The 26,430-nt window shown below is 44.1% G+C and overlaps 1 long non-coding RNA gene across 1 annotated transcript in view; it reads left to right on the top strand.

The window, feature by feature from the left end:
* LOC138250424 (uncharacterized) overlaps nt 1-26,430 on the top strand; it is a 92,993-nt gene that overhangs the window by 31,026 nt on the left and 35,537 nt on the right. Inside the window, exon 2 of the long non-coding RNA XR_011194963.1 lies at nt 9,151-9,221. This is a non-coding gene — a long non-coding RNA (uncharacterized lncRNA). The remainder of the gene's footprint in view (nt 1-9,150; nt 9,222-26,430) is intronic.

Genomic DNA, 26,430 nt, shown 5'->3' with positions numbered 1-26,430 from the left:
ACTTTGACATGGATGTCTGTGTGTATCTATGTATGTGCGTGTATGTGTGGGATCACTTGAAGTGAGATAACTAAAATATATGTGATCAAGAGAGTGGGAACAACATGTGATAGGGCAGTTCATCAAACAACTTATTTTTTACAACGGGGCTACTTTTAACGAATTAGATAGTTTTACACTTTGAGACACAGGGATAACAATTGATTTTCCCAGGTTCCCAGGATTTCGGTGAATTTAGGAAGACAGTGCAAAAGACATTTCACAGGAATGCAAGAATAAAAATGAAGACACAAGATCAAATCTTCTATTCCACCATGATCATAAGGTGTACTACTCACAAATTAAGTAGCTGTAGAAATATGCCTTTTTACATGTGCACATTTATTGATTTTTCTTATTCACCAACATTCCCAGCAGAACACCTTGAAAGCTGAAAGAGGTGCAGGTTTTGAGGCATACTATTAGGAATGATATTTGAGATGTCCTGAGGAATGCTATTCCATATGCAGAATTCTAAAAAGCACAACATTTCAAAAAGGAGCAACAGAGCCTCCTGCTTGAATGCACATTTAATTTTGTATCTGCAGGAAAATATTTTTAATGCTAGAGAAATCCTTTCCTGTACACAGCAGGAAAACCTGAAGGTTATCCTTCTCCTTCTGATCCTAGGAGGGGAGTTAAGTATTCCAACCTGTGGTGGAATCAACTCTCCAACTGTTTCCAGGTTCTGAATGGGCAGGTTTGGAGTTTGAAAATTCCCACAAATGTATGTGAGCATTTCCAAAGTTTCACGGTAAACCACACATTGTAACACCCACTACACACCCCTGAAGTTGGATTTAGTTCTGCAGGTTTCTTTACACTTTTGACAGAACATTCAACAGTAGTAAAAAATGAAGTACCTGGTTAGATCAGCATCTCTGCTAAGAACAGAGTCAGAATGGAGCGTGGCAGGCAAGCAGCAGGTGCATACAGCGCATAGCAGTTGCTCGGCCAACCAGGTGGAAGTCTGTCAACAAGAGAACCCAGAAAATTGAAGGGACCATGGGTATCAATCTGCACAGAACACAAAGGTCCCTTACAAGACCATATAATACCAATAACAACATAGATATGCAATAAATCCTATGTGAAAAAATAATAATGATAATAACCAATGATAATTGTTAATTGAGAATATTTAAAATATATATTGCAACCAAATATAGGTCAAACACAGAAGAAGTATATTTTCGAAACAGGCAGTTTTTCAGAAAAATGTTATATCGTATCCATAGGAAAATTACATTACACAAAATAGATAGTGATAACATTGTGACATTGCAAATGACACAGGTTGTCGAACAGTGACACAGCAATATCTCATCGATTGTGTCAATTAACGGGATGTTTTGCTCTCTTGAAAACAGAACTGCTGAGAATCATTTAGTATGTGTAACAAATTTCTCCCCAATCTCCTATCAATTCCACAATTGTATTTTGAAACATTGGCCCATCCTGAATACAGGGAATTTAGAAATTGAAAAAAATACTGTTCTCTTTCCAGTAGAAGTAAACATTTGAAGGATTATCTGTTGAGTACTAACCTTCCATCAAAACCAGACACACAAACTTTACATGAGGTATGGTGTTTACCCGCTGTATTGGGTCATTTTAAATGTGGTCATTGTATTGTTTGTCAATTCACAATTAAAACTAAGGAGTTTATTGATGGTGACAACAAATTTGTCCTTCATGAATTTCTATTTGTAACACAATGAATGCTGTGTATTCTGTTTTTGACCACGTAGTTTAATCTACATCGGGCAAACAACACAGAAAATCCAGGTATGAATTTGTCAACATAGGAGTTGTGTTCAGTGCCAAGTAGCGAATGCCCAATTTATGGGTGTTCTGCTTTCCTACATATCTCATATCAGAGCTTACAGAACCTCTCTGGAATGCACTTCTGAGTTCAAAGAAGACCTTTATTGTTGTTAATTCTCCCCACCCACAAGTTCTTGAGAGACAAATTAGTAGATTTCAAGCACACGTTCAAAAGAGTAAAAGTAGTCGCAGCAATGAAAGCAAAATATATCACAGTACCTCTCAGTTGCAATGTACACAGCAAATATATAATATATTCAAAGCAAAGCATAAAAGTCAAAATTCATCACCGTATGGGCAAGGCGGCAGGGCCTAAATATTCAGCTTCATCTTTCTGGGGTCTGCAAGTTGATGACTCCGGTCAACTGCGAGAAAGAGATTATCTACCCAAACGGGAGACTGGCAACTGACGTCTAGCTCCAGCCTGAAGTCAAGCAGATTTGAATTTAACTCACTGTAGCCCAGAGTCATCCTTACAAAAGTGTGCCACCTCCTCTCAGACTCGGGAAAACTACGCAAGCCTTTGGAGACTGGCCAGATCTCCTAGACTTCTCCTATTCCCAAGGCTGAGCAGAAAGGAAAACACCACATGTACTCTCTCTTATCAGGTCTAGTCTGGTGTGAAGAAAACAGCTTGGTCCATCTTGTGGAAAAACACAGCTTGGAAGAATACAGACATCTGTGATGTTTCAACTACAATGTCTAACTCCACGTTAAAGCCAATAGGCAGCTAACCTAAATATCAAATGTAATGTCTAATATCATGTCAAAGCCAATAGGTAGCTGAACTGAATACAGAATGTAATGGCTAACTCCATGTTAAAGTCAATAGGCAGCTAAACTGAACAAAACATATAGGGGGTCATTCTGACCCCGGCGGTCATGGACCGCCGGGGCCAGGGTTGGCGGGAGCACCGCCAACAGGCCGGCGGTGCCCCGCAGGGCATTCTGACCGCGACGGTTTGGCTGCGGTCAGATGCGGAAAACCGGCGGTCTCCCGCCGGTTTTCCGCTGCCCATTAGAATCCTCCATGGCGGCGCAGCTCGCTGCGCCGCCATGGGGATTCTGACAGCCCATACCGCCATCCTGTTCCTGGCGGTTCTCCCGCCAGGAACAGGATGGCGGTATGGGTTGTCGTGGGGCCCCTGGGGGCCCCTGCAGTGCCCATGCCAATGGCATGGGCACTGCAGGGGCCCCCGTAAGAGGGCCCCACTTTGTATTTCAGTGTCTGCTTTGCAGACACTGAAATACGCGACGGGTACCACTGCACCCGTCACACCTTCACACTCCGCCGGCTCAATTCTGAGCCGGCGTCCTCGTGGGAAGGGTGGTTTGCACTGGGCTGGCGGGCGGCCTTTTGGCGGTCGCCCGCCAGCCCAGTGCAAAAGCCAAAATACCCTCAGCGGTCTTTCGACCGCGGAGCGGTATTTTGGAGGGGGGAACTCTGGCGGGCGGCCTCCGCCGCCCGCCAGGGTGAGAATCACCCCCATAATGTGCTACTGGTGAACATTGAGCAACAAATATGCGCAGTGGTGAAACACAAAGTCATTGGTCAAACACAATTAATAGCATCACAATGGGCCACTTCACCTCAGATGGTCACACAGAAAATGATCTTCGTTATCAAGTTATTTCGGTCCTCAAGTTACCACCAAGAGGAAGGGACATCAATATGCTGCTGAACAGAGAGGAACTCAAATGTATAATTTGCACCAAAAGTTCACAGGATGGCCCTACATTAAATACTGACACTACAAACAGACTTTTAGACAATAGACTACATTAAAATGTAGCGGCATTCAATGCCTTTGCAATCATTGAAAACAGGATGGCAAAAAATGTTTATGAACATTTTTTAACAAATATTCCTGTCTATTGTCTAACAGCCTGTTTGTCATGTCAGTGTTTAATGTATTTTTATATCAATATGTTTGGGTACAATCAAGACAATGAGGTGAAATGTTATTGGTTGTATCGTGGTGTGGAATTTTTAAAGTCCCTCTGTATTGAATGACATGTTGTTAAAATTCTTCCAAGAGTGTAAAAATATAAACATGAAGCCATTACATTCTTAAATATGTGGTTGCAATGAGAGAAGTTGTTGCATCTTCTTATTAACTAAGGATTTGAAGAAAGTCAGTGTTGCTATTGTTGTTAAGTATTAACCATTTAGTGACCTAACCTTACAGACGTAAAATAGGGCAACCCCCTATCTTTATTACGTACACTTTCTAAAAGTGGCATTTCTAAAATAGTAATAAAAATATCTTTACCAGTAAAGAAGATTCATCATTACCCTTCCACTGATATAAAGATGATGCATTCCCAATGATGACCTATGAGAGGAGCAGGCCTCACAGTAATGAAAAATGACTTTGGGAGTTTGTTTGTTGCCAGGACATTAAAAACCTTAAAAGTACTTATGTCATCCGGCCCCATGGGCTACCTAGGTCTGCCTTAGAGGTGAATTATGTATAAGAAAATGGAGTTAGGGTGTAGCAAGAGGTTTTGAATACCAAGTCAAAGTGGCAGTGAAACTACACACACAAGCTCTGCAATGGCAGGCCTGAGGCATGTTTAAGGGCTACTGAAGTGGGTGGCACAAACAGTGCTGTAGGCCCACTGGTCTAAACACAACAAGGACAACCCAATATGCCAACAGGATAGGGGTAAATCACATCAAATACAACAAATGTCACCTGGGACTTATTTCCGGAGAGCTGTTTATCAATTGGTCTAGAAGCTCTGTGATTACTTCAAAAAAAATTCAGATTAATGCAATAGTCTTTTAAATTTGATAGCAACTATGCCACAATTTACATGAACACATAAAACAGGCTGGATTATTGGATCAACAAAACAATATTTAGATTTATTTAAATTTGTAACATAAAAAATCGTATAATCTGATATAGTGTGAGTGAATGAGTCAGGCAGTGCAAACATCTGAAGGTGTGAGCTGTGGACGACTGTAGGAAAGTACCATCTTTCTTGGCATGTTACCCCAACTTCTGCCTGTTTGTCAGTGTGTTTTGCCTGTCTCACTGGGATCCTGCTAGCCAGGACCCCACTGCTCATAGTTTGTGGCCTATATGTGTTGTCAGTATGCTTGACTGTGTTGCTGAAATTCTGCTAACCAGAACTCCAGTGCTTATGCTCTCTCTAATTACCAAATTTGTCACTACAGTTTAGTGACTCCATATTCCAATTCTGATTGGCACACTGGACCCCCCTTATAGGTCACTATTATATGGTACTCAAGTACCCAGGGCATTGGGGTTTTAAATTATCCTTATGGGTTGCAGCATTTCGTTTGCCACCCATATTGGAGCTCATACAAACCTTTCTTCAGGACTTCCACTGAGCCTGAGTGAAATATTGCACACACTATTTCACAGCCATTTTTCACTGCACTAAGCATCTTATAAGTCACCTATATGTCCAACCTTCATTTTCTGAGGTGCTATGTGCAAAGTTACTGTGTGTGAGGGCACCCTTCTACTAGCAAAGGCCCTCCCACGTTGTCCAGCCATTATAAGCGTGTACTACATATATGTCAATACATATATGTAGCTGCACAATGGTAACTCCGATTAAGGCCATGTAAGGTGTCTAAGATCATGGAATTGCCCCTCCAATCCAAATCTGATATGGGGGAGCAAATCCCAGGCACCCTGGGGGCTCCATAATGGACCCCCAGTACTGCCAAACCAACTCTCTGAGATTTCCACTGCAGCCACAGTTACTGCCACCTCACAGATAGGTTTCTGCCCTCCTGGGGATTGAACAGCTCAATCCCAGGAAGGCAGAACAATGCATTTCCTTTAGGGGAGGGGTGTCAAACCTTCTCCCATTGGAAATAGGTTTTGCTGGCATTGGAGGGGTATCCTCCCTGGCCTCTGTAAATGCTTTGAAGGGCATAAACGGTGCCCTCCTTGCATACTCCAGTCTACACCAGTTCAGGGACATCCAGTCCCTGCTCTGGTGCAAAACTGGACAAAGGAAAGGGAAGTGACCGCTCCTCTGACCATCACCACCCCGGGGTAGTGCCCAGAGCTTCTCCAGAGTGTCCCTGGTGTTAGTCATCTTGGGTTCCAAGGTGTGGGGACTCTCTGGAGACCTTTGAGTGGCCAGTGCCAGCAGGTGACATCAGAGACCCCTCCTGATAGGTGCATAACTGGGTAGGTAGCCAATCTCCCACTCAGGGCTATTTAGGGTCTCTCCTCTGGGTGTTTCCTTATATTCGGTTTGCAAGATTCCTCCAGGACTCCTCAACATCCTCTCCTTCAGCTTCTGACCGTCGGATCAACCGCAGACCACTCTAGGAACCACTGTAACTGCAACAAAGTATCTAGGACGACCCCTGTGACCTGCAACTTCAGCTCCAGCCAGCATTTGCAACAGTTTCCAAGGTGTGCATGCTCTGAGGACTGCATGTCTTTACCCTGCACCAGAAGAACCGAAGGAATGGAGTGATAGTGTCACTTCCCTGCTTCAACAGGCACCCATGTGCAACCACAACCTGTACTATGGGACTCCTCTCCTGATGATGAGCCTGGTCCCTGGAACGCAGGTGGTGGACCAAAGTGACCAAGACTGTGCAAAGGTTCAGCTGTCCAAATTTGATGGAGGTAAGAGTTTGCCTCCCAGTGCTGTGACAGTACCCCTGTGCCTTCTGCAGCTCCTTGGCGTTCTGTGCACTTCTTCCAAAAGCTCTTTATGCACAACACTCCATCCTGTGATGCACAGCTCTCTGAGCTGGCTCTCCAGAAGCATGGGGCCCTCTAGTGTAGTGCTGCGATGACCGCACTTTGCATCTTCTTTGTACCCATGTTCTGGGACTGCCGTGGGTCCTGCCTGGTCTTCTGAAGGTCCTCTGAAGTGCTGAGAGCCCCCTCTGTCTCCTCAATCCAAGTTGAGACCCCCAGGTCCCTCCTAGGTCCAGGCAGATCCTCTTTGACGTAAACTGTGTACTTGCTTGATCCAAGACTTGTTGGAGGAATCCAGTGATGTAAACAGCCTGCATCCAACAACTCAATGTAGGACATCTCTTGCACCAAGCAGGAAACCGCAGCCATCTTCTTTAGTGCACTTCTGTACTTTTCTTCTAACGGAGAATCCACGTTTGCACCTTCTTCTATGATGGCAGGGGCTCCTGTCCTTCCTGGACTATTCTTTGACTTCTGGACTTGGTCTCCTCTCTCCACAGGTCTTCAGGGCCAGGAATCGATTGTTTGTTGCTAGCAGTCTTGCTTGGTTCTTACATAATCCTTTATCACAATTTGTAGTGTATCATGAGGAAACTTGCTGTACTTTGCTCATGCTTTCCTGGGCTCTGGGGTGGGGTACTTTACTTACCTTTGGTGTTTTCCTACAATCTCAGCGCCCCTCTACACACTACACTTGCCTGGGGGGGAATTCAACATTCACATTCCACTATTTTATTATATGGTTTGTATTATCCCCAGACCTATCGCAATCTATTGTATTTTCTAATGTTTGCACTATTCTACGACTGTTTACTTACCTGATTTTGGCTACAAGTGTATATCCTGTGTATTATACTTACCTCCAGAAGGGGTATTGCCACTAAGATATATTTGGCCTTGTGTCACTAACATAAAGTACCTTTATTTTTGGTAACACTAAGAATTGTCTTTTATTGTGTATCAGTGCTGTGTAACTACAGTGGTATTTCAGGAGCTTTGCAAATCTCCTAGTTCAGAATAAGCTGCTCTGCTACAGCTACCCCTAGACAGCCTAAGATGCTAGAACACTGCCTACATTTTACTAATAACTGGACCTGGTATAAGGTGTAAGTACCTTAGGTACCCACTACAAACCAGGCAAGCCTCCTACAAGGACAACATGCCGAGGAGACCTCATAAATTAGCAGAGGTCAAATCATCAACCATTTTTTCCCACATGATTTAAGGACTCATTTTAACAATAGAGAGGAGCCCACAGTATCAGGCTATCCCTCACATGTATCATCTCTATTAGAGACTAATGGGAAATGATCAGTAACCTATATGTTTTTGTTGTCATGTGTAATTGTATGTGAGCACTGCGTCGTCAGCCCTCAACACATCTTTAGGGTAATACCAGTGTGGAAAAAAAGCCTGAAGAATGTATACAAGGGGTAGGAATTTTGATGCACTCCAGGCTTAGCGTGATGCAGCTGAAAGATGCGTCACAAATTGCCAAACTTGTAAATATCACTGAATCCGTTGTAAGTGAGATTTTAAGAAGGAATGCCTACACTGCAAACATTCAAGAACTGCATGGTGCAGCCAGTTCTAGCGCAGTTATTTTCTGACGCAGGTCAACAAAAAGTAGCATATTGGCCTAAATCTGTCACATTATAAATATGGAAAATTGAGGGGTATATTTACAATAAAGTGGTGCTTCGCCAAAATTGGCAGCACCACTCTGTGTCACTTTAGAAACGCAGGGAGGTGACGTATTAACAAGAATATGGTGCACCCCTGTATTTTCCCATGCTCAGCACTAAATTTGCTGCCAAGCACCAATACAGTCACCCTTACGCAATGGTGCAAAGAAGGCTTGAAGTGTTGCGGAGACATTGTTTTTGTGCAGAAAGGGTCACCTTCTTGCTCAAAAACAATCTCCAAAGTCAATTTGCTCTTTCACTGCGTGCTGCAGAATGCAGCACACATAGAAAGAGCAAAAAACGAGGAGAAAAGAAAGCATTGCTCATCGTTGCGCTATGCTAGCGACACCCCTGGGTTGGAGTTAGATTTTAGTGTTGCCTCAGCTTTATAAAATCTCGTAAATCTGGGGCAGGGTCTAAAGGCAATGGGTGTTGCGGTGGAACTTCCACAGCAACACCCATTGCACGCCCCTTCCACGCAAGTGCTGCTTGTGAAATGGCCGTATTTACAAGGTGGTGTTAAGCCACTAAAAGTGGTTTAACGCCTCCCTGTAAATATGCGGAGTGCAGGGTGCCACTAGAGCGTCACGAAAAGTGACGCCCCAGCGGTGTAAAGGCTTGTAAAAATGCCCCAGAGTGTGCCCCCATGGATGTTTCTTGTTGCTGTTGTCATTTGCCCATATTGTTTGAACTTTTCTGCATATTCCATACACTTTTTTCGCCGGTGATCGTTTTGGTATATCTCTGCATTGAAGTGTTGCTTGTTTCACGAATCATACTCGAGACGCGTGATTTATTTGATGATTCCTTTAAAGCTTTAAAGACACATTTGGTCACAAATGAGTGTTTGTGTTCAGCTATTTATTTTTTCTTTTTTCTCTGTGTTGCAGGTCATTAGCTATCGCTGATGTTGTTTGGTGAAAGAGATTTTCCAGAACTGGTAAATACATTTCACAAGAAGGTAAGGGAAAATACAATAATAAACAAGGGACTTTTTTTCTCCATCAATTAAACCGAGGGTTCAAAAACGTTTACCACTTATCTGTGACTAGCGGGCATTGTTTGTCATACCTCGCAGGAAGAAACACAAGGCCTATTCTCGTCCATTTGATACGCACATTTTATGAGACAAGAGTACCAAATGTATACACAGTGACTATGGCTGTGATTGTAGTGTACTTAGGCCCATATTTATACTTTTCTAATGCCGCATTTGCGCCGCTTTTTGACGCCGGAATTGCGTCCTTTTTTTTTTTACACAAATCTGACGCCAAACTAACTCCATATTTATACTTTGGCGTTAGACCCGTCTAGCGCCAAAGATCTTGGAGTTTGCGTCATTTTTTAGCGTAGACACCTTCCTTGCGTTAATGATATGCAAGGTAGGCGTTCCCGTCTAAAAAATGACTCTGAGGCATGTGCGCCGTATTTACACTCCCGGGCAAAAATGACGGGCGGGCGGGGCAAAAAAAATGACGTCCAGCCGCTTTAGCGTCATTTTTTAACGCCTGGTCAGGGCAGGCATTAAGGGACCTGTGGGCTCGGAAGGAGCCCAGAGGTGCCCTCCCATGCCCCCAGGGACACCCCCTGCCACCCTTTCCCAACCCAGGAGGACACCCAAGGATGGAGGGACCCATCCCCGGGAACTTAAGGTAAGTTCAGGTAAGTATTATTATTATTTTTTTTTGGGTGGCATAGGGGGGCCTGATTTGTGCCCCCCTACATGCCACTATGCCCAATGACCATGCCCAGGGGACATAAGTCCCCTGGGCATGGCCATTGGGCAAGGGGGCATGACTCCTGTCTTTGCTAAGACAGGAGTCATTTCAATGGGGGTTGGGAGTCTAAAAAAATTGCGCTAATCGGGTTGAGGCGAAAATTTTGCCTCAGCCTGACTTGCCCCATTTTTTGCGCCCAAGCTCCATTTTCCCCTACGCCGGCGCTGCCTGGTGTAAGTCATTTTTTTTCACGCACACCAGACAGCTCCGCCGGCTAACGTCATTCCATAAATAAGGCGCCAGCATGGCGCTTTGGAATGGCGTTAGCCGGCGTTAACATTTTTGACGCACAACTGCGTTGGCGCAGTTGTGCATCAAAAAGTATAAATATGGTCCATTGTATTTTGTAAGTTTGCGCCGCTTTTGCGTCAAAAAATGACGCAGATGCGGCGCTAAAAAAGTATAAATATGAGCCTTAATATCTGCACTTGTAGGCCGAAAATGACAAAGACAGCATGACATTTGATCCAACGAGATTACTTTTCTCATTTACATTTACTTGTTTTCGGAAACTGCTAACGAATTGGATAGTTTGCACCTTTTACAGTTGAACCCATCCGAAGCACTAAAAAAAGACCACTTTGAGTAGATGAACTCAAGTTTAGAATTATAGTACAGTCATAATTTAACTGATGATAAAATCATTGCGAATGGAATTCACGTGCTTTGGATCACAAATTTGAATTTACTAACACAAATTATTTCTACACTTCAAAGTTTAAAAACAGCGCTAATTAAAAAACATTCTCAATTCTTTCAGAATGTTGTTCGTACATGAGTAAGCATTTTCTCAAAAAATACTGTCACTCAAAATGCATTGTCAATTTAAATGGCATATGTAGTGACAATTTTAAGCATTTCAGTGCTATGCGTCATGTGAAATCTTCCACGAGAGCGTTCTGCATTCTAATACAGTGATTTCTTCAATAGGACAATGTCAGTTGAGGGCAAACATATTCCCACCTCTCACACTTTAGTCTCATTTAGCATGTCAGAATAACAGCTTATGTTCACAATGCTCATTACTTGAATTTCTCATAAACACCTTGAGAAACAATTTCTTAGCACCTGCCTACATGCTATATTTTCTTCAAGGTGACACACAACTGCTCAACTTGTTGCCAATAAAATATCCATTTAATTAATTTTTGTTTGAACAACAATGATGTCAAGACTACCTCTTCTTCTATACAAGGAAACAACTGCACATATACAGCAAGAGTATTCTAATTTGTCTTTTAATAAATCAATCATTTAATTTTCTGTTTATGACATAAAAATGAATGATAAGTACAATTACCTCTAAATGTGACTGTTAGACTTGGCATCCTTGGCGTGGTCTCCCCTCACTTTTTCCCTCTGTTTCCCAGGTTGTTGATGTGGGATGGACTCTGTTTTTGATACTCTGGGCACTTTACCACTGCTATCCAGTGCTAAAGTGCAAGTGTCCCTATGTTATGTGTATGTGTAATTGGCTTTCCATGATTGGCATATTTGATTTACTAGTAGGTCCCAGTGCACTAGAGGTGCCCAGGGCCTGTAAACCAAATCCTACTAGTGGGCCTGAAGCACTGGTTGTGCCACCCATAGGAGTAGCCCTGTAAACATGGCTCAGACCTGCCACTGCAGTGTCTGTGTGTGCAGTTTGTAAACTGCCAATTCGACTTAGCAACTGTACCCACTTGCCAAACCTAAACTTTCCCTTTTCTTACATCCAATGCACCCCTAAGGTAGGCCCTAGGTAGCCCCATGGGCAGGGTGCAGTGTATGTTCAAAGTAGGACATATACTAATGTGTTTTATAGGTCCTGACAGTGAAATACTGCAAAATTCGATTTTCACTGTGCAAGGCCTATCTCTCTCGTAGGTTAACATGGAGGCTGATTTTAAATATTATTAATGTGCAGATTCCCTTTGGAAGCAGATAGAAATATGGAGAATAGGGTCTCTGAACTCACAACGTAAACATACATCTTTGATTAAAGTTTGTTTTCAGATTGTGTGTTTGAAAATGCAACATTTAGAAAGTAGTCATTTTCTTTTTTAAACCATTCTGTGACTCTGTGTATTCCCTGTCTCGGTCAGTTTGGCAGTTGGGGCTGTTTGCACCTCTCCTCTAAACAGTGACACAAAGTGAGCTGGGGTGTAGCTGGGAGGGAGGGGAGGAGTGGTCACTCACACCTTGAAGGGCTGTGCCTGCCCTCTCACAATGTGTCTGGGGCCTGGCCTGGGCAAGGCAAGATCTTACAAACAAGGGAGACTTTCTTTTGACGTTTGCCTACTTCAAAGGCAGAAAGTGGTATAAGTAGTGGACCCAAACCCCCTGAAGATTAGATCACTTGAGGAATCAAGAGGAACCTCTGCCAAGGAGTGTATGTCTGGTTGTATGACTGTGACCATCAGTGTCTGACTGGCTGTCTTACTGTATGTGTCAGTGTTTGCCTGGGTGTGTTACTGTATGCATTACTGCCTGCAATGATAAGTGTGTCCCTGGCTATGTTAGTGTACACATCAGTGTTTGAGTGGGTATGTCAGTCTATACATCAGTGTTTGTATAAGCATATCAGCATATGTGTCAGGGTGTGCCTGGGTGTGTGAGTATACGGTCACATGTGTGTATGGATGTGTTGGTGTATGCATCAGTGTTTTTCTGACTAGGACAGTGTATATCTCAGTGTCTGGTTGTGTGAGTGTGTGTATCACTGTGTGTCTGTGTGTGTTAGTATATGCATTAGTGTGTGCCTGGTTGTGTTACTCTATACATCAGTGTGTGCTTGCTATGTAGCAGAGCATGGATGAGTGGGTACCTGGCTGTGTTAGTGTATGCATCATTGTTTCACTGGGTGTGTGTTCTAGATATATATTGGTGTATGGATGAGTGGGTACCTGGCTGTGTTAGTGTATGCATCAGTGTTTGCCTGGGTATGTCAACATATATGTCACTGTGTACCTAGGTGTGTCAGTAGATGGATACATGTGTACCTGGGAGTGTTTGTGTATGTGTCACCGTTTTCCTTAGTACATCAGTGTATGCATCAGTGTCTGCCTGGGTGTGTGAGTGTAGGCATTAGTATATGCCTGCATGTAATAGTATATGCACCAGTGTGTACCTGGGTGTGTCAGTATATATATCAGTGTCTGTCTGGGTGTGTTAGTGTGTGCATCACTGTGTGTCTCTGTGTGTTGGTGTATGCATTAGTGGGTGCCTGAGTATCTTAGTCTACACGTCAGTGTGTGTTACATTAGTATCAGGGTATGGATTAGTGTGTACCTTCCTTTATTAGTGTATGCTTTAGTGTTTGAGTGGGTTTGTCACTGAATATATCAGGGTCTGAGCGGGTGTGTTAGTGTATGCATTAGTGTGTGCGTGGGTGTGTTAGTCCATACGTCAGTGTGCTTGCACTGTATCTGTGTCTGAATGAGTGTGTATCTGGCTGTGTTAATGTATACATCAGTGTTTGTCTGGGTAAGTCAGCATTTATGTCACCAGGTATCTAAGTGTGTTAGTTTATGAATACGTGTGTACCTGGGTTCGTTTGTGTATGTGTCACTGTTTGCTTGGGTATGTCAGTGAATGCATCAGTGTCTGTCTGAGTGTGTGAGTGTCGACATTAGTATATACAGGCATATGTCAGTGTATGCATCAGTGTGTCCCTGGGTGTGTTAGTGTTTATGTTAGTGTCTGTCTGGTTGTGTGAGTGTGTGCATCTCTGTGTGTCTGTACGTGTTATTGTATGCAGTAATGTGTGCCTGGGTGTGTTAGTCTGTATGTCAGTGTGTGCCTTGGTGTATTACTGTAAGAATCACTGTGTGGATGTGTGTGTTAGTGTATAGATCAGTGTACGCCTTGGTGTCTTAGTGTATGAATCAGTGTGTCATTGGATGTCTCAGTGTATGCATCAATGTGTTTTTCAGTGTGTGCCTTGGTGTGCAACTGTATACATCATTGTGTGCCTGGGTATGTCAGTATATGTATCGGTGTGTACCTGGGTGTATGCATCATTATGTCCCTGGGAGTATCAGTATCAGGATTAGAAAATGTCTGCATGTATACGTCTATAGACGAGTGAGTGATTAGGTGTGTCAGGGTATATACCAGTGTTTGCTCTGATATATCCGGGTGGAAGAAGCAGATGATTCTGCAACAGTGAAAGGGGCCAGGAGCTTCTCCTTTGCTCAGAAGATGTCCCACGGCGTGTTGTAGGATGCAGAGGTGTTTCCACGTTGAAAGACCGCAAACAAGCCTTACTAGCTGCAAGAGACAAGGTTGAAGGTTTTGGGTGCTGCCAGGGCCCAGGAAGGACCAGGAGGTCGCACCTTGGAGAAGGAGACAGAGGAGGTGCTCAGCAACACGGAGAGCCCACACAGAAGCAGGCAGCATCCGCAGAAGCACCTGAACAGGCGTTCAGAATATCTGAGCACGACAGTCGACTCAGCACAACAAAAGGGAGTCCCACGAAGTTGGAGTCCAACTCAGCGAGTTGGGTAATGCAGGACGGTGTGCTGGTGTGTGCACGAAGGAAGTCTTGCAAAAGTGCACAGAAACCCTGGCAGCTGCAGTTCACACAGTAGACAGGATAACTGTCTGGCGTGGGGAGGCAAGGACTTACCTCCACCAAATTTGGACAGAAGGGCCACTGGTCTGCCGGGGACACTTGGACCCAGCTCCTGTGTTCCAGGGACCACGCTCGTCAGGATGAGAGGGGACCCAGAGGACCGGTGATGCAGAAGTTTGGTGCCTGCGTTGGCAGGGGGGAAGATTCCGTCGACCCACTGGAGATTTCTTCTTGACTTCCAGTGCAGGGTGAAGGCAGACAGCCCTCAGAGCATGCACCACCAGGAAGACGTCGAGAAAGCCGGCAGGATGAGGTGCTACAATGTTGCTGGTAGTCTTCTTGCTACTTTGTTGCAGTTTTGCAGGTGTCCTGGAGCAGTCAGCGGTCGATCCTTGGCAGAAGTTGAAGAGGGAATTGCAGAGGAACTCTGGTGAGCTCTTGCATTCGCTATCTGATGAGATACCCACAGGAGAGACCCTAAATAGCCCTTAGAGGAGGATTGGCTACAGAGAAAGGTAAGCACCTATCAGGAGGGATCTCTGATGTCACCTGCTGGCACTGGCCACTCAGAGTTGTCCATTGTGCCCTCACACCTCTGCATCCAAGATGGCAGAGCCTGGGACATACTGGAGGAGCTCTGGGCACCTCTCCTAGGAGGTGCTGGTCAGGGGAGTGGTCACTCCCCTTTCCTTAGTCCAGTTTCGCACCAGAGCAGGGCTGGGGGGATCCCTGAACTGGTGTAGACTGGCTTATGCAAGGAGGGCACCATCTGTGCCCTTCAAAGCATTTCCAGAGGCCAGGAGAGGCTACTCCTCTCAGGCCCTTCACACCTATTTCCAAAAGGAGAGGGTGTAACACCCTCTCTCAGAGGAAATCCTTTGTTCTGCCTTCCTGGGACCAGGATGCCCAGGCCCCAGGGGGGCAAAAACCTGGCTGAGGGTTTGCAGCAGTGGTTGCTGCAGAGGGAACCCCGGAAAGTTAGTTTGGCAGTACCCGGGCTCTATGATGGAGACCCGGGGATGCATGGAATTGTCTCCCCAATACCAGTTTGGGGTGACAATTCCATGACCCTAGTCATGTTACATGGCCATGTTCAGAGTTACCATTGTGACGCTACATATAGGTATTGACCTATATGTAGTGCACACGTGTAATGGCGTCCTCAGACTCACAAAGTCCAGGGAATTTGCCCTGAACAATGTGGGGGCACCTTGGCTAGTGCCAGGGTGCCCACACACTAAGTAACTTTGCACGTAACCTTCATCAAGTGAGGGATAGACATATAGGTGACTTATAAGTTACTTAAGTGCAGTGTAAAATGGCTGTAAAATAACGTGGACGTTATTTCACTCAGGCTGCAGTGGCAGTCCTGTGTAAGAATTGTCTGAGCTCCCTATGGGTGGCAAAAGAAATGCTGCAGCCCATAGGGATCTCCTGGAACCCCAAAACCCTGGGTACCTAGGTACCATATACTAAGGAATTATAAGGGTGTTCCAGTGTACCAATCAGAATTGGTAAAATGATTTACTAGCCTGCAATGACAATTTGTGAAAGCAGAGAGAGCATAAAGACTGAGGTTCTGGTTAGCAGAGCCTCAGTGATACAGCTAGGCACCACACAGGGAACACATACAGGGTATACTTTATGAGCACTGGGGTCCTGGCTAGCAGGATCCCAGTGACACAGGCAAAAACAAACATACATACAGTAAAAATGGGGGTAACATGCCAGGCAAGATGGTACTTTCCTACAATGTGTACTTGGGTATATTTAAGGATGGTCTGTCAGTGAAGAAAGATGTAATTAATTACCTAAATTAATGCAGTAAGTAGGCCCTTTTATCTGTGTAAAAATAAACTAGAGATAAAGAAAAGTTAAACTTTTATATTGTTAAGTTATCCATTAAAACATCTCAATCTGTAATAAAGATAATAATGTTAATTAGAAGACAGAATAATTATATACTACTATATAAAAATTCACAATTATTATTTAAGCACGTAACATTTCCTTCTCCACTGTTCTCAGCTTTTATACTTGTGCACTATAAATTAAGTGTACATATATATATATATATATATATATCTACTCATCCTTGAACAGTGTGAGGAAACAAACTTTTAAAAAACATCACTACGTAGCATGTTATTTGAAATTAACCTTACTATGTATGACACTCACTACAAATATTTACCAAACTCTTTTAGCTATACTCGTCAAATTATATAAAGGAAATGTTAGCTTTATAATATAATTAATGTGTATGGATCATACTAGTAGTTAAAATAAGGTGTCTAGAGACATCACCCTTGGGAGGCTGCATGGTGTCATAAAGTCCAGTAATCAATTGAAAAATAGTATAGTATATTACTGGTGTTATTAATAATATTCAGGATGTTCTTGAAACAAAAGTTTACCAGTCTTTCTTTTCATCTTCTGAAGAAGTTTGTCTTAGTTCAAAGTTTCTGATCTCTATTTCCAGTTTAGTACTATAACTGCCGTTTCAATTTTTGAAAGACTTACAATTTTTTAGAAAGACATCACCCTTGTTAGGATGTATGATGCACTATTTTGTTGTATTATAAGTCCCAAACATGTACTATTTTATTTCTCCAGTAGTAATCCTCCTTATAACTTTAGTTCAAGAAACAAAAGGTAGGAATTTGTTGGTTTATAAGGTCATTTCTGCTTAAATGTAAGTTCAGTATCATTGTGCTCTGTCCATACAGTTATAGGTTGATGTAGATGGTGTAATTTCCACATGTAACATTTACTCCTTCATGGAAAATAATGGCTGTTCAGGTATATGTTTTAATAGACATTGAAATTTGGCCTCCTTTAAAATTTGCAATTAGAGTTTCCAATGTAGTTACATCTGCATTATGTCCCTGTAGCATTATGATGATAAACTTGTCAGTTCTTCTTATGTACAAATTTGATAGCTGATCTGACTTGCACTTTGTGCAGGTATTATTCTGTGAAGCACCTTTAAACAACTTGTCAAAACTGACAGTTTTACAGGCTGATAGGAGTAAATAGATACATCTTTTTGCATCTATTTCTGTTTTTGAAGTAAAGGAACAATTTTCACAGTCATGCTTCCATGAGTAAATTAGTCAACTAGGTCATCAATAGGTATCATAACTTCTTCTAAGATACCAATTATGACCATCAAGAGTTCTTGTGCATCTTCTTGAGTGTTTTGTGTGAAGTGTACAGATCCAGTGCACACATCTACAATATATCAATATGAGATGCAGAATATGTTTTAGTTCTATCACTAGACAAGCATTCTAACAAGGTAAAGAGTGCAGAGCACAATCATTTATCTTTCCTTTCTTCTAATTGAACCAGAGCAGGTAAAGAGGGTAGTGCATTGAGAACAACATTAGCATCAATTGAGAACTGGTAACCTACAATTTCACCAAATTTGTTACTATTGTTGTTTCCCTATACTTCTTTATTTTCTTTTTGCACTTTTTTATAAGGAACATCAGCATGATCCTTCAAAATCTTTCATTTTTGAAAATGTTCTAGGCTTTTCATAAACTTGGTACTGTTCTAAATGAGGAGCATACAGACTTCTCAAAGGGTTACTATCACACAGCTCATCTCAGCTTTTACTTTACTGTCATCAAACTCTATGAGATACAAACCAGACAAAGTTCTAACCCGTAACACTGCTACAAATGACATACCTTCCCTGAATACAGCACTACCAATGTTAATACATGCAGCATCTATACTTAGCCCTTGAGACTTATTAAATGTTACAGCATATGCTAAATATATTGGAAACTTCTTCCTGTGAACATGCACCGCTTTTATAAGCAAGGAACACAAAATAGACCTAGCTATCTGTTTTACATTTTCAAGGTCATCAAATTTAACAGCTAAGAATTCAAACTGATTTCTATTAGGATACAAAATAAAATCAATAATTTTACCCATGGCTCCATTAACTATTCCTTCTTTAACATTTAAATTTCAATGCAAAATTTCCCTGCAGTTCTTACAAACATGTAGACACATCAGCGATGCGTTGAGATCTTACTCACAAGTGAGGCCGTGCATTATTTCCTTCTCCAGTCGGGATGGCAATGCGTTATTTTTCTCCCTCACAAGAGAGCGATGCGTCAATTTCTAGATAGGGCACCTCAAATCTGCACAGAGTCGGTTTGACTTTGACGCCCAGGGATGATACGTGGAAAGTCCAGTAGCACAGTGTTATAAAACCTCACTGCGTGGGGTTTGCGTCATTATCAGCCTTTGTAAGCGGGTGTTGTGTGTCGTTTCTCCAGGTGTGTTGCGTCAATCTCCCAGCTGTAATGCAGGTGAAATGTAAATTTCAGCCCCAAAGCCGGCAGTGCGTTGTTTATCAGCCGCATTGCGGCAGGTGTGTCATAAGATTCCCTGCATGGCGTTCTGAGCCTAGGTTTTCAGTTCTTGTCTGCCATCTTCATCTTTCAAGGGCCCAGGGACTAGAAAGGGCCCCACTTGGCAGGGCAGGAGGCTCAGCAGAGAGTCCAGGTGCTGGCAGGGGAAGTCGTTGATGGCCCTGAGACTTCAACAACAGGTGGCAAGCTCAGATCAAGCCCTTGGAGATTCTTCTCAAGCAGGAATGCACAACAAAGTCCAGTCTTTGTCCTCTTTCATAGGCAGAGGCATAAGCAGCAACTAAAGGATAGCCCAAAAAAGCCCAGTCACAGGCAGGGACAGCACTTCTCCTCCTCTCTTCAGATCTTCTCCTTGGCAGAGGTTCCTCTTGAATCCAGTAGTGATTTTGGAGAAATCGAAAGTATGGGGTTTTGGGGCCACTATTCCCCTTTCAGCCTTTGAAGTAGGCAAACTTCACAGGAAAGTCTCTGTTGTGTACCGGATCCTGCCTTGCCCATGCCAGGCCCCAAACACATACCAGTGGGTTAGAGACTGCATTGTGTGAGGACAGGCACAGCCCATTCAGGTGTAAGTGACCACTCCTCCCTCTACTGCAGCCCAGATGGCTCATCAGGATATGCAGCCCACACCCCAGCTCCCTTTGTGTCACTGTCTAGAGGAGATTCACAAACAGCCCAACTGTCAGTCTGACCCAGACAGGGAATCCACAAAAAGGGAGAGTCGCAGAATGGTTTAAGCAAGAAATGCCTACTTTCTAAAGTGAGATTTTCAAACTAAAAATCTAAAAACCAACATCACTAACAGATGTATTTTCAAACTGTGAGTTCAGAGACACCAAACTCCACATTTCTTTATCGGCGCTCAAAGGGAAACTGCACTTTGAGGATATTTAAAGCAACCCCCATGATAAACTATGAGAGAGTTAGGCCTTGGAACAGTAAACACAAAATGTGCCAGTATTTCACTGTTAGGACATGTAAAACATATCAGTACATGTACCACCTTTAACATACACTGCACCCTACACATGGGGCTACCTAGAACCTACCTTAGGGGTGCCTTACATGTATAAAAGGGAAAGGTTTGGGTCTGGCAACTGAGTACACTTGCCAGGTCGAACTGCACACACATACACTACACTGGCAGGTCTGAGATATGTTTATAAGACTACTGAGGTGGATTGCACAATCAGTGTAGCAGGCCCACTATTAGCATTTGATTTACAGGCCGTAGGCCATCTCAACAGTTTTGGATTCTCACCCATCATCTGCATTAACCATCTGAGGGGCCTGTAGTCGGTCTGAACCCAGAAGTGATTCCCACACAAGTATGGTCGTAGCTTCTTCAGTGCCCAGACCACAGCAAAAGCTTCACGCTCAATTGCACTCCACCTGCTTTCTTGGGAAAGTAATTTCCTACTGATGAAGGCTACAGGTTGAACTAGGCCCTCTTCATTTGCTGTGACAACACTGCTCCTACACCATGCTCTGAAGCATCAGTCTGCACAACAAATTCAGGTGCTGTGCACATGGCTGCCTTCAGGGCATCAAAAGATGTCTGGTATGACTCAGTCCAGTTCACTTTCTTTGGCTGCTTCTTAGAAGTTAACTCAGTCAAGGAAGCAAAAATTGTGCCATACCCCTTGACAAACCTCCTAGATTAGCCTGTGAGACCTAAAAAGGCTCTCACCTCAATCTGGGTGTTGGTGGGCTCCCAAGCCAGAGTCTTTGATTGTCGGGGGCACTGGCCACTCCCCACCTGGTATCCCAAGTACTCCACAGAACCCTGCCCTATTTGGCACTTGCTTGCCTTAACAGTGAGGCCTATCTTCTGCTGGGCCTCCAACACTTTGCAGAGGTGCAGCAAGTGTTCCTCCTAAGTGGAGCTGAACACAGAAGGTAGGCCACACTGAAATCATCCAGTTCATCCAACACTGGTTAACCAGCCTCTGAAATGTGTCAGGGGTGTTCTACATCCCTAAGGACATCACCCTAAACTGGTAGTGCCCATCTGGGGTGGAAAATGCAGACCTCTCCTTAGCCCCCTTAGTCAGGGTAGTCTGCCAATATCCAGATCTTAAGTCAAACGTACATAGATTCTTGGCAGCTCCTAACAATCCATGAGCTCATTAGAATGGGGGGTGGGTTGCACACCAGTCTTAGTGACCACATTGAGTCCTTGATAATCCACACAGAAACTGAGTCCTGCAGTAGCACCAGGAGCAGCAGCTTTTGGGACCAAGACCACAGGACTGGCCCACTTGCTACTGAAGAACTCAATAACCCCTAATGCTAACATCTTGGATACCTCATACTTTATGTTAGCCCTGACCATGTCAGTCACTCTGTAAACTTATGTTTCACAGGAGGACTGTCCCCAGTGTCCACATCATGTGTACACAGATGGTGACCCCTGGGATCAAGGAAAATAATGAGGAAAACTGTCCCAACACTTGGCGACAGTCCCTCTGCAGCTCTGGGGTCAGTAAGGGGGAGAGGTTCACTCCCTCAACAGACCCATCTTTCTCCTTAGCAGACAGGAGGTCAGGAAGAGGCTTACTCTTTTCCTCCACCCCATCATCTGTTGCTAAGAACATTGTCACCTCTGTCCTCTCAAAATGAGGCTTGAGGCAGTTCACATGTAGGACCCTCAAAGGGTTCCTAGGAGTCTGAAAGTTCACCAAAAGGTGACATCACTCTTGCACTCCACTACCTCGAATGGACCAGCCCACTTATCCTGGAGAGCCCTAGGCTCCACTGGGGAAACCCACACTTTCTGGCCAGGCCGAAACTCAACCAGAGTGACATTCTGGTCATACCAGTGTTTCATATCTTCCTGGCTTGCTTCCAGGTTCTCTTAGATGAGCTTCCAGAAGTGGGTTGTCGGTTTCTGAAAGCCAGTATGTAACTAAATACATCCTGGGGGGTGCTTACGGGGGCTTTCTCCAAGCCCTCCCTAACCAGACTCAAAGGTCCCCTGACAGGATGGACATACAGTATCTCAAAAGGGCTAAATCCAAGACCCTTTTGAGGCACCTCCTTGTAGGTGAACAGGAGGCATGCAAGAGAATGTCCCACTTATTCTTCAAGGGATCCAACAGGCCCATAATCATGCCCTTCGAGGTGCGGTTGTATCTCTCAACCAGACCGTTACCTTGGGGGTGGTAAGGAGTGGTGAACTTATACGTCACCCCACACTCCTTCAACAGAGACTTCATGGATGTTGATATAAAGTTGGTACCCCTATCAAATACCACCTCCTTGGGGAACCCCATGCGGATAACAACCCCATCAATGCACGTCCCACCACAGGCGAGGTCATTGACCTCAAAGGAATGGCTTCTTAGTTCCAGGTGGCGTGGTTCACCAAGACTAGGATAAACCTGTTGCCCATGGCTGTCTTGGGATCCAGAGGCCCCACCATGTCAATACCAACCCTTTCAAAGGGGGTGCTGACCACAGGAAAAGGTTGGAGGGGAGCCTTAAATTTCTCCCCACTCTTTCCACTTGCCCGACAAGTTTGGCAAGACCTACAGTGTGCATCTGAGTGCCTGCGTATTTGGGGCCAGTAAAAGTGGGTGACAAGCCATTCAAAGTTCTTGTCCTGCCCCAAATGACCTGCTAAGAGCACATCATGAGCCAGACCCAGTAGGATGGCTCTGAAGCACAGGGGTAAAACCAGCACACAGTCTGACCCAGGCTCAGCAACCTTAGGCTCACTATATAGGAGGCCGTCCTCCCAGTAGATTGAGTGTGATCCAGACTCATTGCCAGACGCCTGGTCTGCAGCTTGCTGCTGCGAACCCTCCAGAGTAGGGCATGTCTTTTGTGCCCCACAGAATGCTTCTCTGGTCGGTCCTACTTCCTGCTGCCACTGAGTCACCTGTTCAGTCACCTGTTCCCCTGTAGGCTCCAGGGCTTCCCCCTCGAGTTCAGCCTGCTTCAGGACCTTGGGAACTTCTGGGGACAGTTTCCAATCCCCATTGCCGTTCCTCCTTCTGCCAGGCACCTGGGCCACTCTTTTAGGCTCCAGGGTCTCCTGATCACTCTTCCCTCGACCTGGTGGACATACACATCCACTCAGGCAGACCCAACATCTCCAAGTGTGACCTGTGTTCCACCTCCTTCCAAGGGGAATCCTCCAGGTCACTGCCAAACAGACAATCTACAGGCATGGTTGGATTCACAGCCACTCCCAATGCATCTATGACCTCCCCCCCCATTCAAACGGAACCTGTGCCATTCTGCACGGGGGCTCTGAGTTGTCTACCACAACTACTTTGTAAAGTACATGGGGATCTATCTGCTCATCAGACACCAGGTGACTCCTCACTGTAGTCACACTGGCTCCTGTGTCTCTCAGAGACTCCACCCTCTGTCCTTTGATGGTCACCAATGTCTGTACTTCTTAGTGTTCTCAGGCCCAAGGGTTCTCTGGACTATCTCACTGTCCCCTAGTGAGACAAGGGTCATCTCAGCTGGCTCTCACCCACTTGGAACCATCTCCTGCCCAAGCGCTACACTGGCTAAACCCTATGACTGAGCACCAGTGGGTGTCGGTGTCCACTTGGGACATTTAGGATCCCTCCTCACATGACCCACCTTGTTACATGCATAACACTTGGGGGACCCCCCCTCTGTAGGTTTCCCTTTAGAAAATCAGGGCTTCTGCTCAACTGGTGAAGGGGAATCCTTACCCTGGGAACTAGGTTGGAGCCATTTAGAGAACTCCCCCTGTTTACCCTTACCCTCCCCATTTCTACTGAAAGGAACACTGCTCACCCTTGGCGTGCTCTCTCCAATACCTCTTTGGACCCTGGGGCTCTCCCAATGTTCCGCTTCCTGCACAAGCTTCCTGGGGTCAGTCAGCTCGCTGTCAATCAGGTGCTGGCGCAGCTCTCGAAAACAAAGACTGTACAAGTGCTCCCAAGCAATTACGTTGTAAAGCCCCTCAAGTTGTTACCTTACTGCCCTTCACCCAACTATCCAGTAACCTGCAGAAAGAGCCAACACATTCAAGCCAAGTTTGGGATTCTTTCTTTTTGTAGGACCTTAACTTGTCCTTGTACTGCTCAGGGGTGAGACCATATCTTGTTAGTAGGGTGTCCTTCATGATATAGTAAGTGAGCCCCTGAGGATACCCTAATGATGTCAGAGTATCCCTCCCCTATATCTCAAAATGCTTCCACAGACCTGCCCCCCCCAATTTGCTTCAGGGACCATGTTCATGTTTCAGAGCAGACTCATACCCATTAAACCACAAGTATGGGTCATCCTCCCGCTTGTAATCCATAACTAGATCTTTGCAAATGTACACCCTCTTCTCAGGCTGCACTGTGGTCCTTCTGCCACCATCTCTACTAGACTGGCTCCTCTGATCTAGTTCCCTCAAAGTAAGCTCATGAGCCAGGAGCATCTTCTTCTCTTCAATGGCCAGCCCTCTCTCCTCCATTTCCATTTTGAGCTTCTCTAACTCCAACTTGTGACCCCTTCTTGCCTATCTGTCCTGCAACTCGTCAGGATTAAGACCCTTGCATGACACACTGCTACCTGCTCTCTAGGCCCTCCCCCAGGCAGTACAGGTACACCCTCATGACTGTTTTGCACCTCATCACCCTCACTCTCCTTTTCTTTGTGCCCCCCAACCTCCTTAACTGTCACCCAGGCCCTTAGTGCCTTTTGCAGCTCCTGCTTCCTGGTGGAGCTACTAATGGGACAGGCAAGATCCTTACCGAACTTTTTCAGTTGAGCAACTATAAAACTCTCCAGCTTCTCCAACTCAAAAGCAGCTCCAGCTGGTGCATCCCTAGATTGAGACATGATGGCAAATCAAAAAAGTGCAAAGTTCAAAGGCAGAACAAAGAGTTCCCAATAAGAAGTTTAAAAATCAAAAATGGAAAGAGATGAAGTCAAAAAGATAAAAAGCAAAATCACCAAAACAAGTGGTATGTGATTACGTAATGGTCTGCACTGAAAATAGTAGTGTACACTTAATCACTATATCACAAGTACAAATACAAGTCTAATCCTCACTGCTGAACACCAATGTTAGAAATGGGGTCTTTGGTTGGCAGTCAGGTTACCCCCTTTCCAAGTAAGGACACTCAATCCAGTCAGGGCAAAGGAGAAACACACAGAAGCAATGAATTAAATATTTGTCCTAACACACACAGTAATACAGTGAAAACACTACAAAATAGACACTACACCAGTTTAGAAAAATAGGTAATATTTACCTCAATCAAACAAGACCAAACTGACAAAAATCCAATACACACAAGTCAAAATATGAATTTTCAAAAGGATAAGTGTCTTACTCCATAGAAAATAAAGGAAACAGTGATTTTACACAAAATACCTGCTTTGCCTAAAAAATGAAGCCACATGGGCGAGCGTTCGTTGGAAAAGTCAGCGATGCGCCGATTCCTTACTCGCAAGTGAGGAAAGTAAGGCCGTGTGTTGTTTTCTTCTCTGGTCAGTTTGGCGATGCGTCATTTTCATGACTTTAAAGGCAACAAAATAATCATCAACAAAAGGATAGCATGCAATACCAGATATGTGGTATATGTAATTGAGTGTGACTGTGGGCTCAGATATGTGGGAAGCACTATATGACTTTAAAGAAACAAATCCTGGAACATATAAAAGCAGTACAAAATAAAGATGTGAACTACGCTATGAAAAAACATTTATTGATTCGCAATGGAAACACTGGACAACTATGAGATATTTCGGCATTGCAAGTATTGACAAAATGTGATGGGGGAGATCTAAAGTTGAAACTCAGACATCTGGAGTCACGATTTACTATACAATTAAGGACCACAATACCTGATGGTTTGAAAGGGGACAAAGAACAGTATAGCCATCTATGAGTGAAGAACAGCAAGTATGAAATGTAGTAAAAAAGTACGGAGACGAAGAACTGTATGGTCATCTTTAAATGGTGAATTCAACAGCAATTCTGCAATATAACAATTCAGTATGTTTTTTTTTCTCCCAAGTGAAATAAAGGATAAGTTAAGGACTGAGGAAGTAGGTAAACAACAGATAAAGTAGACTGGAGGATAACCATGTCTAACTTTTGTTGGATAACAGGGCACTGAGCCCAAGAATAAGTGTAGTGGTACATAGTGAGATAATACTTATCTTATCTCTAGAGAGTGCGAGGTTTGTAAATCAAAAACATCTTAGAGACAGCTGTATTTAATTGATACAAGTGCACATACGTGACCTGTGATGATGTTATGGTCACTTAGACCTTTATGAATAAGTATAAAAATTGAAAAACTGATTATAAATGCTGTAAGTATACTATGTACATCATGCAGAACAGATATGCTTAAAGATAACATTGAAATGATATGTTTACCTATAATGCATGAAACTTGCAAAGTAAACCTGTAAAGCAACATGTTTAAAAATCAGCACTACATATCC

The sequence above is a fragment of the Pleurodeles waltl genome, chromosome 8 (assembly GCF_031143425.1).
Source record: "Pleurodeles waltl isolate 20211129_DDA chromosome 8, aPleWal1.hap1.20221129, whole genome shotgun sequence".
NCBI classification, from domain to species: domain Eukaryota; kingdom Metazoa; phylum Chordata; class Amphibia; order Caudata; family Salamandridae; genus Pleurodeles; species Pleurodeles waltl.
This window is presented reverse-complemented; position numbering and strand designations above follow the sequence as displayed.